The following is a 10,542-nucleotide window of genomic DNA, read 5'->3' as shown; positions in this document are numbered from 1 at the left end:
CATCGATAAGGGCTTAGATGGAGATTGGGCATTCAAAACAGAGAAGATTGTGGCATATAGAAATCAGTGCATGAAGTGGAAAATCCGTTGTGTTTGGAGAATATAAAGAGAGCATTTATGCACTTAAAAAGTCTTTGGATCCAAATGATCGAAATATTTTGACCTTCCCCTAAGGAATTTGGTACACATTCAGCTTCTTTAAAAAAAACATTTATTTTAGGAAACAATCTAACTTAAAATCAGGATTTATTGTGATATATCAACAGAGCTAGCCATTCACGTAAACAAAAAATGTGAGTTTCGAAGTCCAAATTAAATCAAATTAAAATTTCTATTAATTAAATTTATTGCTGTAGGCTCACATTTTCTTCGGTAAATGGCTTGTTTTATTAATAGCTTAATTAAAAAAAAAAAAAAAACAAAAAAAACAGAAAAACAGGTATATATGGCCGTAAGTTCGGCCAGGCCGAATCTTATATAACCTCCACCATGGATTGCGTAGAAACTTCTACGAAAGACTGTCATCCACAATCGAATTACTTGGGTTGGGGTATCTTAAATCGTTTTCTAAATTGTGAGTTAGTCCATACGTGGAATAACATATATTAGACAAAAAAGGTATGTGTAGGTTGGTCTACAATTAATTACGAATCGATATGGACTTTTGCACGGTACATACACTGAAAAAATATTGTCGTGAGGTCAAAGATTTCGTGTCTTTAAAATACGAATGCAAATTTTGCTTAGCATAGAAGACGCATTTCTCTAATATACATTTTTTTCCTTGTCCAAAAGTCGATAAACTTTTCAATGAATTCGTATTGTCCTTATAATTAAGTGATTTGAATTAAAAATGGGTATCATAACATGAAAGAAAAAATGTTTGGGCTAAGGTCAACTTGACTTTAATAATTCAGAAAAATTCTTTAAATTTAATGAAAGTGTCTTTAAATTGGTTGTCTTTTTGCATCTTGACTACAAAGCAAAAAATCGTTCAAATATAGGACATGTTTTTCAAAACTTTATTTTAAAGAAGTTTTTTACTTGAAACATAGCATAATTTCTGCTGGAAGTCTAGTCTTAATTTGGAAAATAAAGTTGTCGTTAACTCGTTTTTAAAGGACTTTGATAGCATATGAAGAAAAAAAGCTGAGAAAGCGAAAAATTAAAATTTGCTTCCTAGAAGCAAGTACACAAAACCCAAATTTAAAAGAGAATTGTGTCTTAAAAGTATCCTTACTTGTATTCTCCGCTTCTTTGGCTCGGAATCAATACCAAATTTTTTAAAGTAAAGACAAAATCTTTGGAACCGGGCATGCTTTTTTTCAGTGCCAGAATTGAAATATGGGGGTCGCTTATATGGCGGCTATATACAATTATGAACTTGATATGGACCAATTTTTGTATGACTGGGGATCGATTTATCTGAGGGCTATATAAAGGGTGATTCTTTTGAGGTTAGGATTTTCATGCATTAGTATTTGACAGATCACGTGGGATTTCAGACATGGTGTCAAAGAGAAAGATGCTCAGTATGCTTTGACATTTCATCATGAATAGCCGAACGATCTGCCACAACGTCGAATTTTCAGTGAATGGGCCCTAGAAAAGTTGGCAGAAAATCCGCTTTTTTATCGACAAATTTTGTTCAGCGATGAGGCTCATTTCTGGTTGAATGGCTACGTAAATAAGCAAAATTGCCGCATTTGGAGTGAAGAGCAACCAGAAGCCGTTCAAGAGCTGCCCATGCATCCCGAAAAATGCACTGTTTGGTGTGGTTTGTACGCTGGTGGAATCATTGGACCGTATTTTTTCAAAGATGCTGTTGGACGCAACGTTACGGTGAATGGCGATCGCTATCGTTCGATGCTAACAAACTTTTTGTTGCCAAAAATGGAAGAACTGAACTTGGTTGACATGTGGTTTCAACAAGATGGCGCTACATGCCACACAGCTCGCGATTCTATGGCCATTTTGAGGGAAAACTTCGGAGAACAATTCATCTCAAGAAATGGACCGGTAAGTTGGCCACCAAGATCATGCGATTTGACGCCTTTAGACTATTTTTTGTGGGGCTACGTCAAGTCTAAAGTCTACAGAAATAAGCCAGCAACTATTCCAGCTTTGGAAGACAACATTTCCGAAGAAATTCGGGCTATTCCGGCCGAAATGCTCGAAAAAGTTGCCCAAAATTGGACTTTCCGAATGGACCACCTAAGACGCAGCCGCGGTCAACATTTAAATGAAATTATCTTCAAAAAGTAAATGTCATGGACCAATCTAACGTTTCAAATAAAGAACCGATGAGATTTTGCAAATTTTATGCGTTTTTTTTAAAAAAAAGTTATTAAGCTCTTAACAAATCACCCTTTATAACTATAGACTGACATGGACCTAGTTAGGCATTGTTCTTAACTGCCATATACTAGCACAATGTACCAAATTTCAAGTGACTCGGATGAAATTTGCTCCTCCAAGAGGCTCCAAAACCAAATCTCGGGATCGGTTTATATGGGGGCTATATATGATTATGGACTGATATGGGTCACTTTTGGCATGGTTGTTAAATATCATATACTACCACCACGTACCAAATTTCAATCAGATCGGATGAATCTTGCTTCTCCAAAAGGCGACGGAGGTCAAATCCGTGGATCTTTTTATATGGGGGTTATATATAATTATGGACTAATATGAACCAATTCCTGCATGGTTGTTGGTTACCATATACTAACATCACGTAGCAAATTTCAACCGAATCGGATGAATTTTGCTCTTCCAAGGGGCTCCGGAGGTCAAATCTGGGGATCGGTTTGTATGGGGGCTATATGTAATTATGGACCGATTTCGACCAATTTTTGCATGGATGTTTGAGGCCATATATTAACACCACGTACCAAATATCAATTGAATCAGTTGCATTTTTGGTCTTCCAAGAGGCTCCGGGGGGGCTATATATAATTATGCACCGATGTGGACCAATTTTTGCATGCTTGTTAAAGACCATATAGTAACACCATGTACCAAATTTCAGACGGATCGGATGAAATTTGCTTTTCTTAGAGGCTCCGAAAGCCAAATCGGGGGATCCGTTTATATGGGGGCTATACAAAAGTGGACCAATATGGCCCATTTGCAATACCAACCGACCTACATCAATAACAACTACTTGTGCCAAGTTTCAAGTCGATAGCTTGTTTCGTTCGGAAGTTAGCGTGATTTCAACAGACGGACGGACATGCTCATATCGACTCAGAATTTCACCACGACCCAGAATATAACATATATACTTTATGGGGTCTTAGAGCAATATTTCGATGTGTTACAAACGGAATGACAAAGTTAATATACCCCCATCTTATGGTGGAGGGTATAAAAATTTTAAGGTCAATTCTGAAAAATTTTAATTTGTGTAGTTTTTGTATCTTGACCACATAGATAGACGATGTTTCTCAATACTTTATTTTAAAGACATTTTTTACTTGATACATAGAATAATTTCTACTTGAAGTCGAGTCTGAATTTGGAAATTTAAGTTGTCGTTAGCACGTTCATGAAGAAAAGGCTCAAAAAACGAATATAATTAAATTTGACTCGGAATCAATACTAAAAACATTAGTGTAAAGACAACATCTTTGGAACTGTACATACTTTTTTTTCAGTGTATTCAATAAAAAATGAAGGAAATAAAGTTTTGAATGGGGTATCATTATTTTTTACATAAATTAATTTCTTAACTGGCTTTTTGTTTTTAGTTGTATTAAAAATTGATTACTTGAAATGAATTTTTAATTAAAAATTAAAAAAAAAAATGTCATAATTTTGTTTTAACTAACTTAGTCTTCCGAGTTCGATTAAAACTTAATTGTATCAATTAATTTTTTTATTAAAAAATCATTGCCTTAAATAATGTTTCTGTATTGATTCAAAAGTTAATTATATCAATTCATTTATTAATTGAAAAATTTCAACATCAATCAACTTTTTAATTTGAAAAATTTTTTTCTGTGTGACATCACAGAAATTGGATATATTCTTTTTGGTGTAAACGAAGTACTTCTAGTAAAAATTTGTGATAGCATTTTAAATGAAATAAAGCTTTTATGTTTCTTAAATTTCAATCAAAGCTGTGACTTTTCATACAAAAATTGTTTGGGTTTTTTTCTATCTATATTTTAAGCTTTTTTTTTAGCTATTTTTTGGGCAAATCTAGCGGCTTTTGGTAAAACAATTCTGGCACCGCTGAGGACGACAATTGTCACGTTGTAGCTTTACTGGTTACTGGTTAACAGACTCACAGCGATCTAATGTTATATACGACAACAATAACTAACATACAACAACGCGGGTAAATTATTATTAGTTAAGAGATTTATTAAGTCAGGATAAATTAACAAGTGCAAATAACTTACCAATGTTTAAACATTAAAACGTCCCTAAATACCACCATAACTGGGACATTTAGATATAATAAACAGCATATTTATAGTTCCACTCTTTTCGATTTTTGCCAATTTACAGTTATACAAAGCAAATAAGAAACACATTGCAATGTTTTTCGATCGCATCGCAACAACAACCGAAACGAACGATTCACAAATTAGATTAGCACAAAGCAGTGGCTAACAACAATAACTATAACAATGCGGATGTTAGTAAATTATGTATGGTTATGGGATTTACGAAGTCATGATAGATTAAATATCTCACCAATATTCACTTTAATCAAAAACATAAAAACGTCATCAAATACCACAATAATTGTGGTACCGTTATACATTTCACTGCTGACAAACAACACATTATTAGTTCCACTCATTGTGGTCAGTAGCAAGTTTTTGCCAATTTACAGTTATACAATGCTAATAAGAAACACTTTGTGTGTGTACAAATACATACATTTGAAATATAAATTCGCACACATACACACACACTTACAATACGTCTTTCGATCGCACCGCAACAACAACCGAACCGAATGATTCAAAAACTAAACGGGAACTAATCAGTGTCAAACAAGTGGTTGTATACCAGAGCATAAAAAAACTTTTTGTGTTAAGAGAGGAAGCGGATATAAAAGTCTACAATCTCACACAATGGAAACGGAAATTGTTGACATTCTCTTCTCGTGATAAAAGAGAAGAGTACAAATCTCTACAAACACACACTATTCTCTTCTGATGAGATGGATAAGGTAGGATAGAGATCCAAAAATAAGAGGGTTTCTCTTAACCGTACTACTACTTATCATAGTGGTAGATTCGATCAAGAGAAAAAGAGTACGAAATAAATTTGGAAAGTTGTTAGAAGAAATTGTCAGATCAAAAAGTCAAAATTTTTATACCCTCCACCATAGGATGGGGGGTATATTAACTTTGTCATTCCGTTTGTAACACATCGAAATATTGCTCTAAGGCCCATAAAGTATATATATTCTGGGTCGTGGTGAAATTCTGAGTCGATCTGAGCATGTCCGTCCGTCCGTCTGTTGAAATCACGCTAACTTCCGAACGAAATAAGCTATCGACTTGAAACTTGACACAAGTAGTTGTTATTGATGTATGTCGGATGGTATTGCAAATGGGCCATATCGGTCCACTTTTACGTATAGCCCCCATATAAACGGACCCCCAAATTTGGCTTGCGATTGCTCTAAGAGAAGCAAATTTCATCCGATCCGGCTGAAATTTTGTACATAGTGTTAGTATATCGTCTCTAAGAACCATGCAAAAATTGGTCCATATCGGTCCATAATTACATATAGCCCCCATATAAACCGATCCCCCGATTTGGCTTGCGGAGCCTCTAAGAGAAGCAAATTTCATGCGATCCGGCTGAAATTTGGTACATGGTGTTGGTATTTGTTCTCTAATGACCATGCAAAAATTGGTCCACATCGGCCCATAATTATATATAGGCCCCATATAAGCCAGATTTGTCCTCCGGAGCCTCTTGGAGGAACAAAATTTATCCGATCCGGTTGAAATTTGGAACATGGTGTTAGAATGTGGTCTCTAACAAACACGCAAGAATTGGTCCATATCGGTCCATAATTATATATAGCCCCCATATAAACCGTTCCCCAGATTTGATCTCCGTAGCCTCTTGGAGGAACAAAATTCATCCGATCCGGTTGAAATATGCAACGTGGTGTTAGTATATGGTCTCTAACAAACACGCAACAATTGGTCCATATCGGTCCATAAATATATATAGCCCCCATATAAACCGTTCCCCAGATTTGATCTCCGTAGCCTCTTGGAGGAGCAAAATTCATCCGATCCGGTTGAAAGTTGCAACGTGGTGTTAGTATAAGGCCGCTAATAACCATGCCAAAATTGGTCCATATCGGTATATAGTTATATATAGCCGATCCCCAATCACACAAAAATTGGCCCATGTCGGTTCATAATCATGGTTGCCACTCGAGCCAAAAATAATCTACCAACATTTTACTTTTATAGAAAATTTTGTCAAAATTTTATTTCTATAGAAAATGTTGTCAACATTTTATTTCTATAGAAAATTTTGTCAAAATTTTATTTCTATAAAATAAAAATTTGACAAAATTTTGTTTCTATAGAACATTTTTTCCAAACTTTATTTCTATAGAAAATTTGTTCCAAATTTTGCTTCTATAGAAAATGTTGTCAAAATTTTATTTTGTCAAAATTTGATTTCTATAGAAACTTTAAACTTATTTATATACGTATTTAATCGGCCTTTTTTAGTTTAATATATACCACGTATGGACTATGTGGTATATATTACGGTTTTAGAAGTTTTAAGATACCTTGCCATCGGCAAGTGTTACCGCAACCCAAGTAATTCGATTGTGGATGACAGTCTTCAGTAGAAGTTTCTACGCAATCCATGGTGGAGGGCAGGGCTGTGGAGTCGGAGTCTTGGAGTCGGAGTCTGAAGATTTTGCTGGAGTCGGAGTCGTAAAAATTTTGCTCGACTCCGACTCCGGCTAAACCAAATTTTTTAAAACACTTTACATTTTTGTAACTAAGCAAGTTTTTACGCAAATTGGTTTCCATTGTGTTATTCATTCGTTCAATGTACAGCATGATTGTAAATGAAAATCAACTTCCAATTACGGCTACCTTTTTATGTTTCCTAGAATGTTAGACTAGCAGATGGGCTGGATCGATCCATTTTAATGCCCATATCAATTTATTTGAAATATTTCGAACAATCGAAATTATTTTTTTTATTTTATTTTAAGGCCATATACATATATTGGCAGAAAATTTTTCAAAGTTGTTTTTTATAGAAAATTTTGTTAAAATGTTATTTCTATAAAAAGTTTTGTCAAAATTTTATTTCTATAAAAAATTTATTTAAAATTTTATTACTATAGAAATATTTTTTTTATAGAAAATTTAGTCAAAATTTTATTTCTATAGAAAATTGAGTAAAAAAATTTTGTTTCTATAGAATATTTTGCAAAATTTTTTGCAAAACTTTGTTTGTTACATAAAAAATTTTTCAAAATTTTATTTCTATTGATAATTTTATTTCTATAAAAATTTAAGTCAGAATTTTATTTCTATAGAAAATTTTTCCAACATTTTATTGTAATAGATTTTTTTATTAGAAAATTTGGCCAAAATTTTATTTCTACAGAAAATTTTGCCAAAATTTTATAGTAATAGATTTTTTTATTAGAAAATTTGGTCAAAATTTTATTTCTGTAGGAAATTTTGTCAAAATTTATTTCTATAGAAAATTTAGTCAAAATTTTGTTTCTGTAGAATATTTTGCAGAATTTTATTTACTACACAAAATTTTTTCTAAAATTGTATTTTTATTGATAATTTTTTCAACTGATGCTCACTGATACTCACTGCTATAAAAAATGTATTCAAACTTTTATTACTATAGAAAAATTTTTTTCTTTATAAAATTTAGTCAAAATTTTATTTCTATAGAAAATTTTGTCAAAATTTTGTTTCTATAGAATATTTTGCAAAATTTTATTTCTATACAAAATTTTGCAAAATTTTGTTTGCTACACAATTTTTTTTAAATTGTATTTCTATTGATAATTTTTTCAAACTTTAATTTTTATAAACAATTTTGCCAAATCTTATTTCTATAAAAAATTTTATTCAAAATTTTATTTTTATATATTTGGTCAAAATTTGATTTCTATAGAAAATTTTGCCAAAATTTTATTTCTATAAAATTTTAAGTAAAATTTGATTTCTATAGAAAATTTTGCCAAAATTTTATTTCTATAGAAAATTTTGCAAAATTTTAAATTACTAGACAAAAATTTTTCCAAAATTGTATGCTCATTGATACTCACTGCTAAGTCGAAAACTTGTAGAAATGACTCAAAATTTCAAATTTTTCAATGAATGAATAATAAATGCATTTATGGGAAATTGTCTAAACAATTATAAATATTTCCCAAATATTGCCCGAGATTTTGTAGAAGTCTGATCTGAGATTTTATCAAAATGTAGATCTAAATACAAACTTGTGCAGAGTATATAATAATCGCCCGCCCGACTTTAGACTTTCCTTGCATTTTTATTTTTTGTTAAAATTGTGTTACGTCCCATAACGTTAGATTTAAATTTAAGTACGTAGATTTTGTAGAAGTATATACAATTTTGTCTAAATCGATTCAGATTCAAATTCATGCATATGGGAATATAAACCTTTATATAGCTCGCAACAAATTTAAAGGATTTGAGATAGTATCAATAATTTTGGTCCACAAATACATAACATATACTGTTGGTATCTTTTCATATTATGATGGGTATTTATATCATTATTTTATTTATTAAACATTGCCCTAAATTTGAAATATAGAGTTCAAGTGGCATTTAATGTGAAATTAAGACCTTTTTTGCACACATAAATAAATACGATACTTTATATCGATCCACTTACGGTACCCCCACAATAGAACTACAAATTTGTGGTATTAAAATGAGATTTAGTTATATTACCCGGAGTCGACTCCGCAGTCGGGGTCGAGCTGATGAAAAATGCTGGAGTCGGAGTCGAGCAAAATTGGCTCGACTCCACAGCCCTGGTGGAGGGTACGTTAGCTTCGGCCTGGCCGAACTTACGGCCATATATACTTGTTTTAGTTGTGACCAATGTTGATTGTTGTAGATAGATTGATTTTGTCGTATGCTCCACCGATCTAGCATAGTGCAGCAAAATGTCACATAAACAAGTATATAAAGAATTAAGTTAGGCCCTATCTTAAATAACCATCACCATGACTCGAATATAAATATTTTCCGTTGAAAACTCTTTGTTGTAGCGGCTCACTTGAATATACATATATAGAATTTCAGGTGGATTTGATGACGGATACTACTCCTAGGAGAATTGTTCAATGGTACGCTTCCGGAAATTAAATATAAACGTTCTACATATTGAAACCCCAGGTTCTGGAAGCATTTTGGTTTTGTCTGGAAGCCCATATTTGGAAATCGGTCCATATAGGGAGTTTGCCAAAAAAATATGCCGATACGCACCATATTCGGCACATCGATTTGTAGGCCTAAAATACCTCAATATTTCCAATTTCAAGCAACCAATTCCAACCTACACTACTCTATGGTGGTGGGTATAAAAAAAGCATATCATACAAAATAAGACTCGTAAAATTATATACAAGAAAGATATTCAACGAGGCAACTCCAGATATAAGGTGTTTAGCGTTTTTATTGAAATAGAAAATCCACTATGCGAAATTGATCAACAACACGAGTCTTACAGGACTATTACCCAATACTGGTCAAAACATATAGAAGAGAACGGTCACTTTAACATGGATTTGTAATTGACGATATAAATTTGAACTTGACGACACGAGTTGCCCTCATTCCACAAGTCCTGTGACAGTTTTATAGGACCACTCCATAGACAGTTCCTCATAAACAAGTTTTGAACAAGCATTTCAGTAAATTAAGTGAAACATCGCAAACTTGACACTCTCAAAAATGGAAACATTATTACATTAAAACTAACCTCTTATAAGCGGACAACTTCCAGATGTGGACAAAATTTAAATATAAAATTAGAGATCATTATTTAATTTTTGAATTTATTTTTTTTTTTCACAAAAATGTTCCGTTAATCTGCATCGAGAAAAAAAGAAAATAAATATTGTGCCAAAAAAAAACCTGAGTTACGGCGCAAACAAATAATTAAGCTATATATTAAGTCATCAGTCGGACCAACTTCAAACTGTTTGATTTTAAAAATATTTTTATACCCTGCGCCACACTGTGGAACAGGGTATTATAAGTTAGTGCATATGTTTGCAACACCCAGAAGGAGACGAGATAGACACATGGTGTCTTTGGCAAAAGTGCTCATGGTGAGCTCCTGAGTCGATAAAGCCATGTCCGTCTGTCCGTATGTTCGCGAACACATTTTTGTAATCAAATTTGGCACACGTATGTGTTTTGGCTCATAATAGAACCCAAGTGATTTTTGAAGAAATCGGTTCAGATTTAGATATATCTCCCATATATAGCTTTCGTCCGATTTACACTCATA

Source organism: Haematobia irritans, chromosome 3 (assembly GCF_050003625.1).
Source record: "Haematobia irritans isolate KBUSLIRL chromosome 3, ASM5000362v1, whole genome shotgun sequence".
Taxonomy (NCBI): Eukaryota; Metazoa; Arthropoda; class Insecta; order Diptera; family Muscidae; genus Haematobia; species Haematobia irritans.
The sequence above is the reverse complement of the archived record's forward strand: the minus strand, read 5'-3'. Positions refer to the sequence as shown.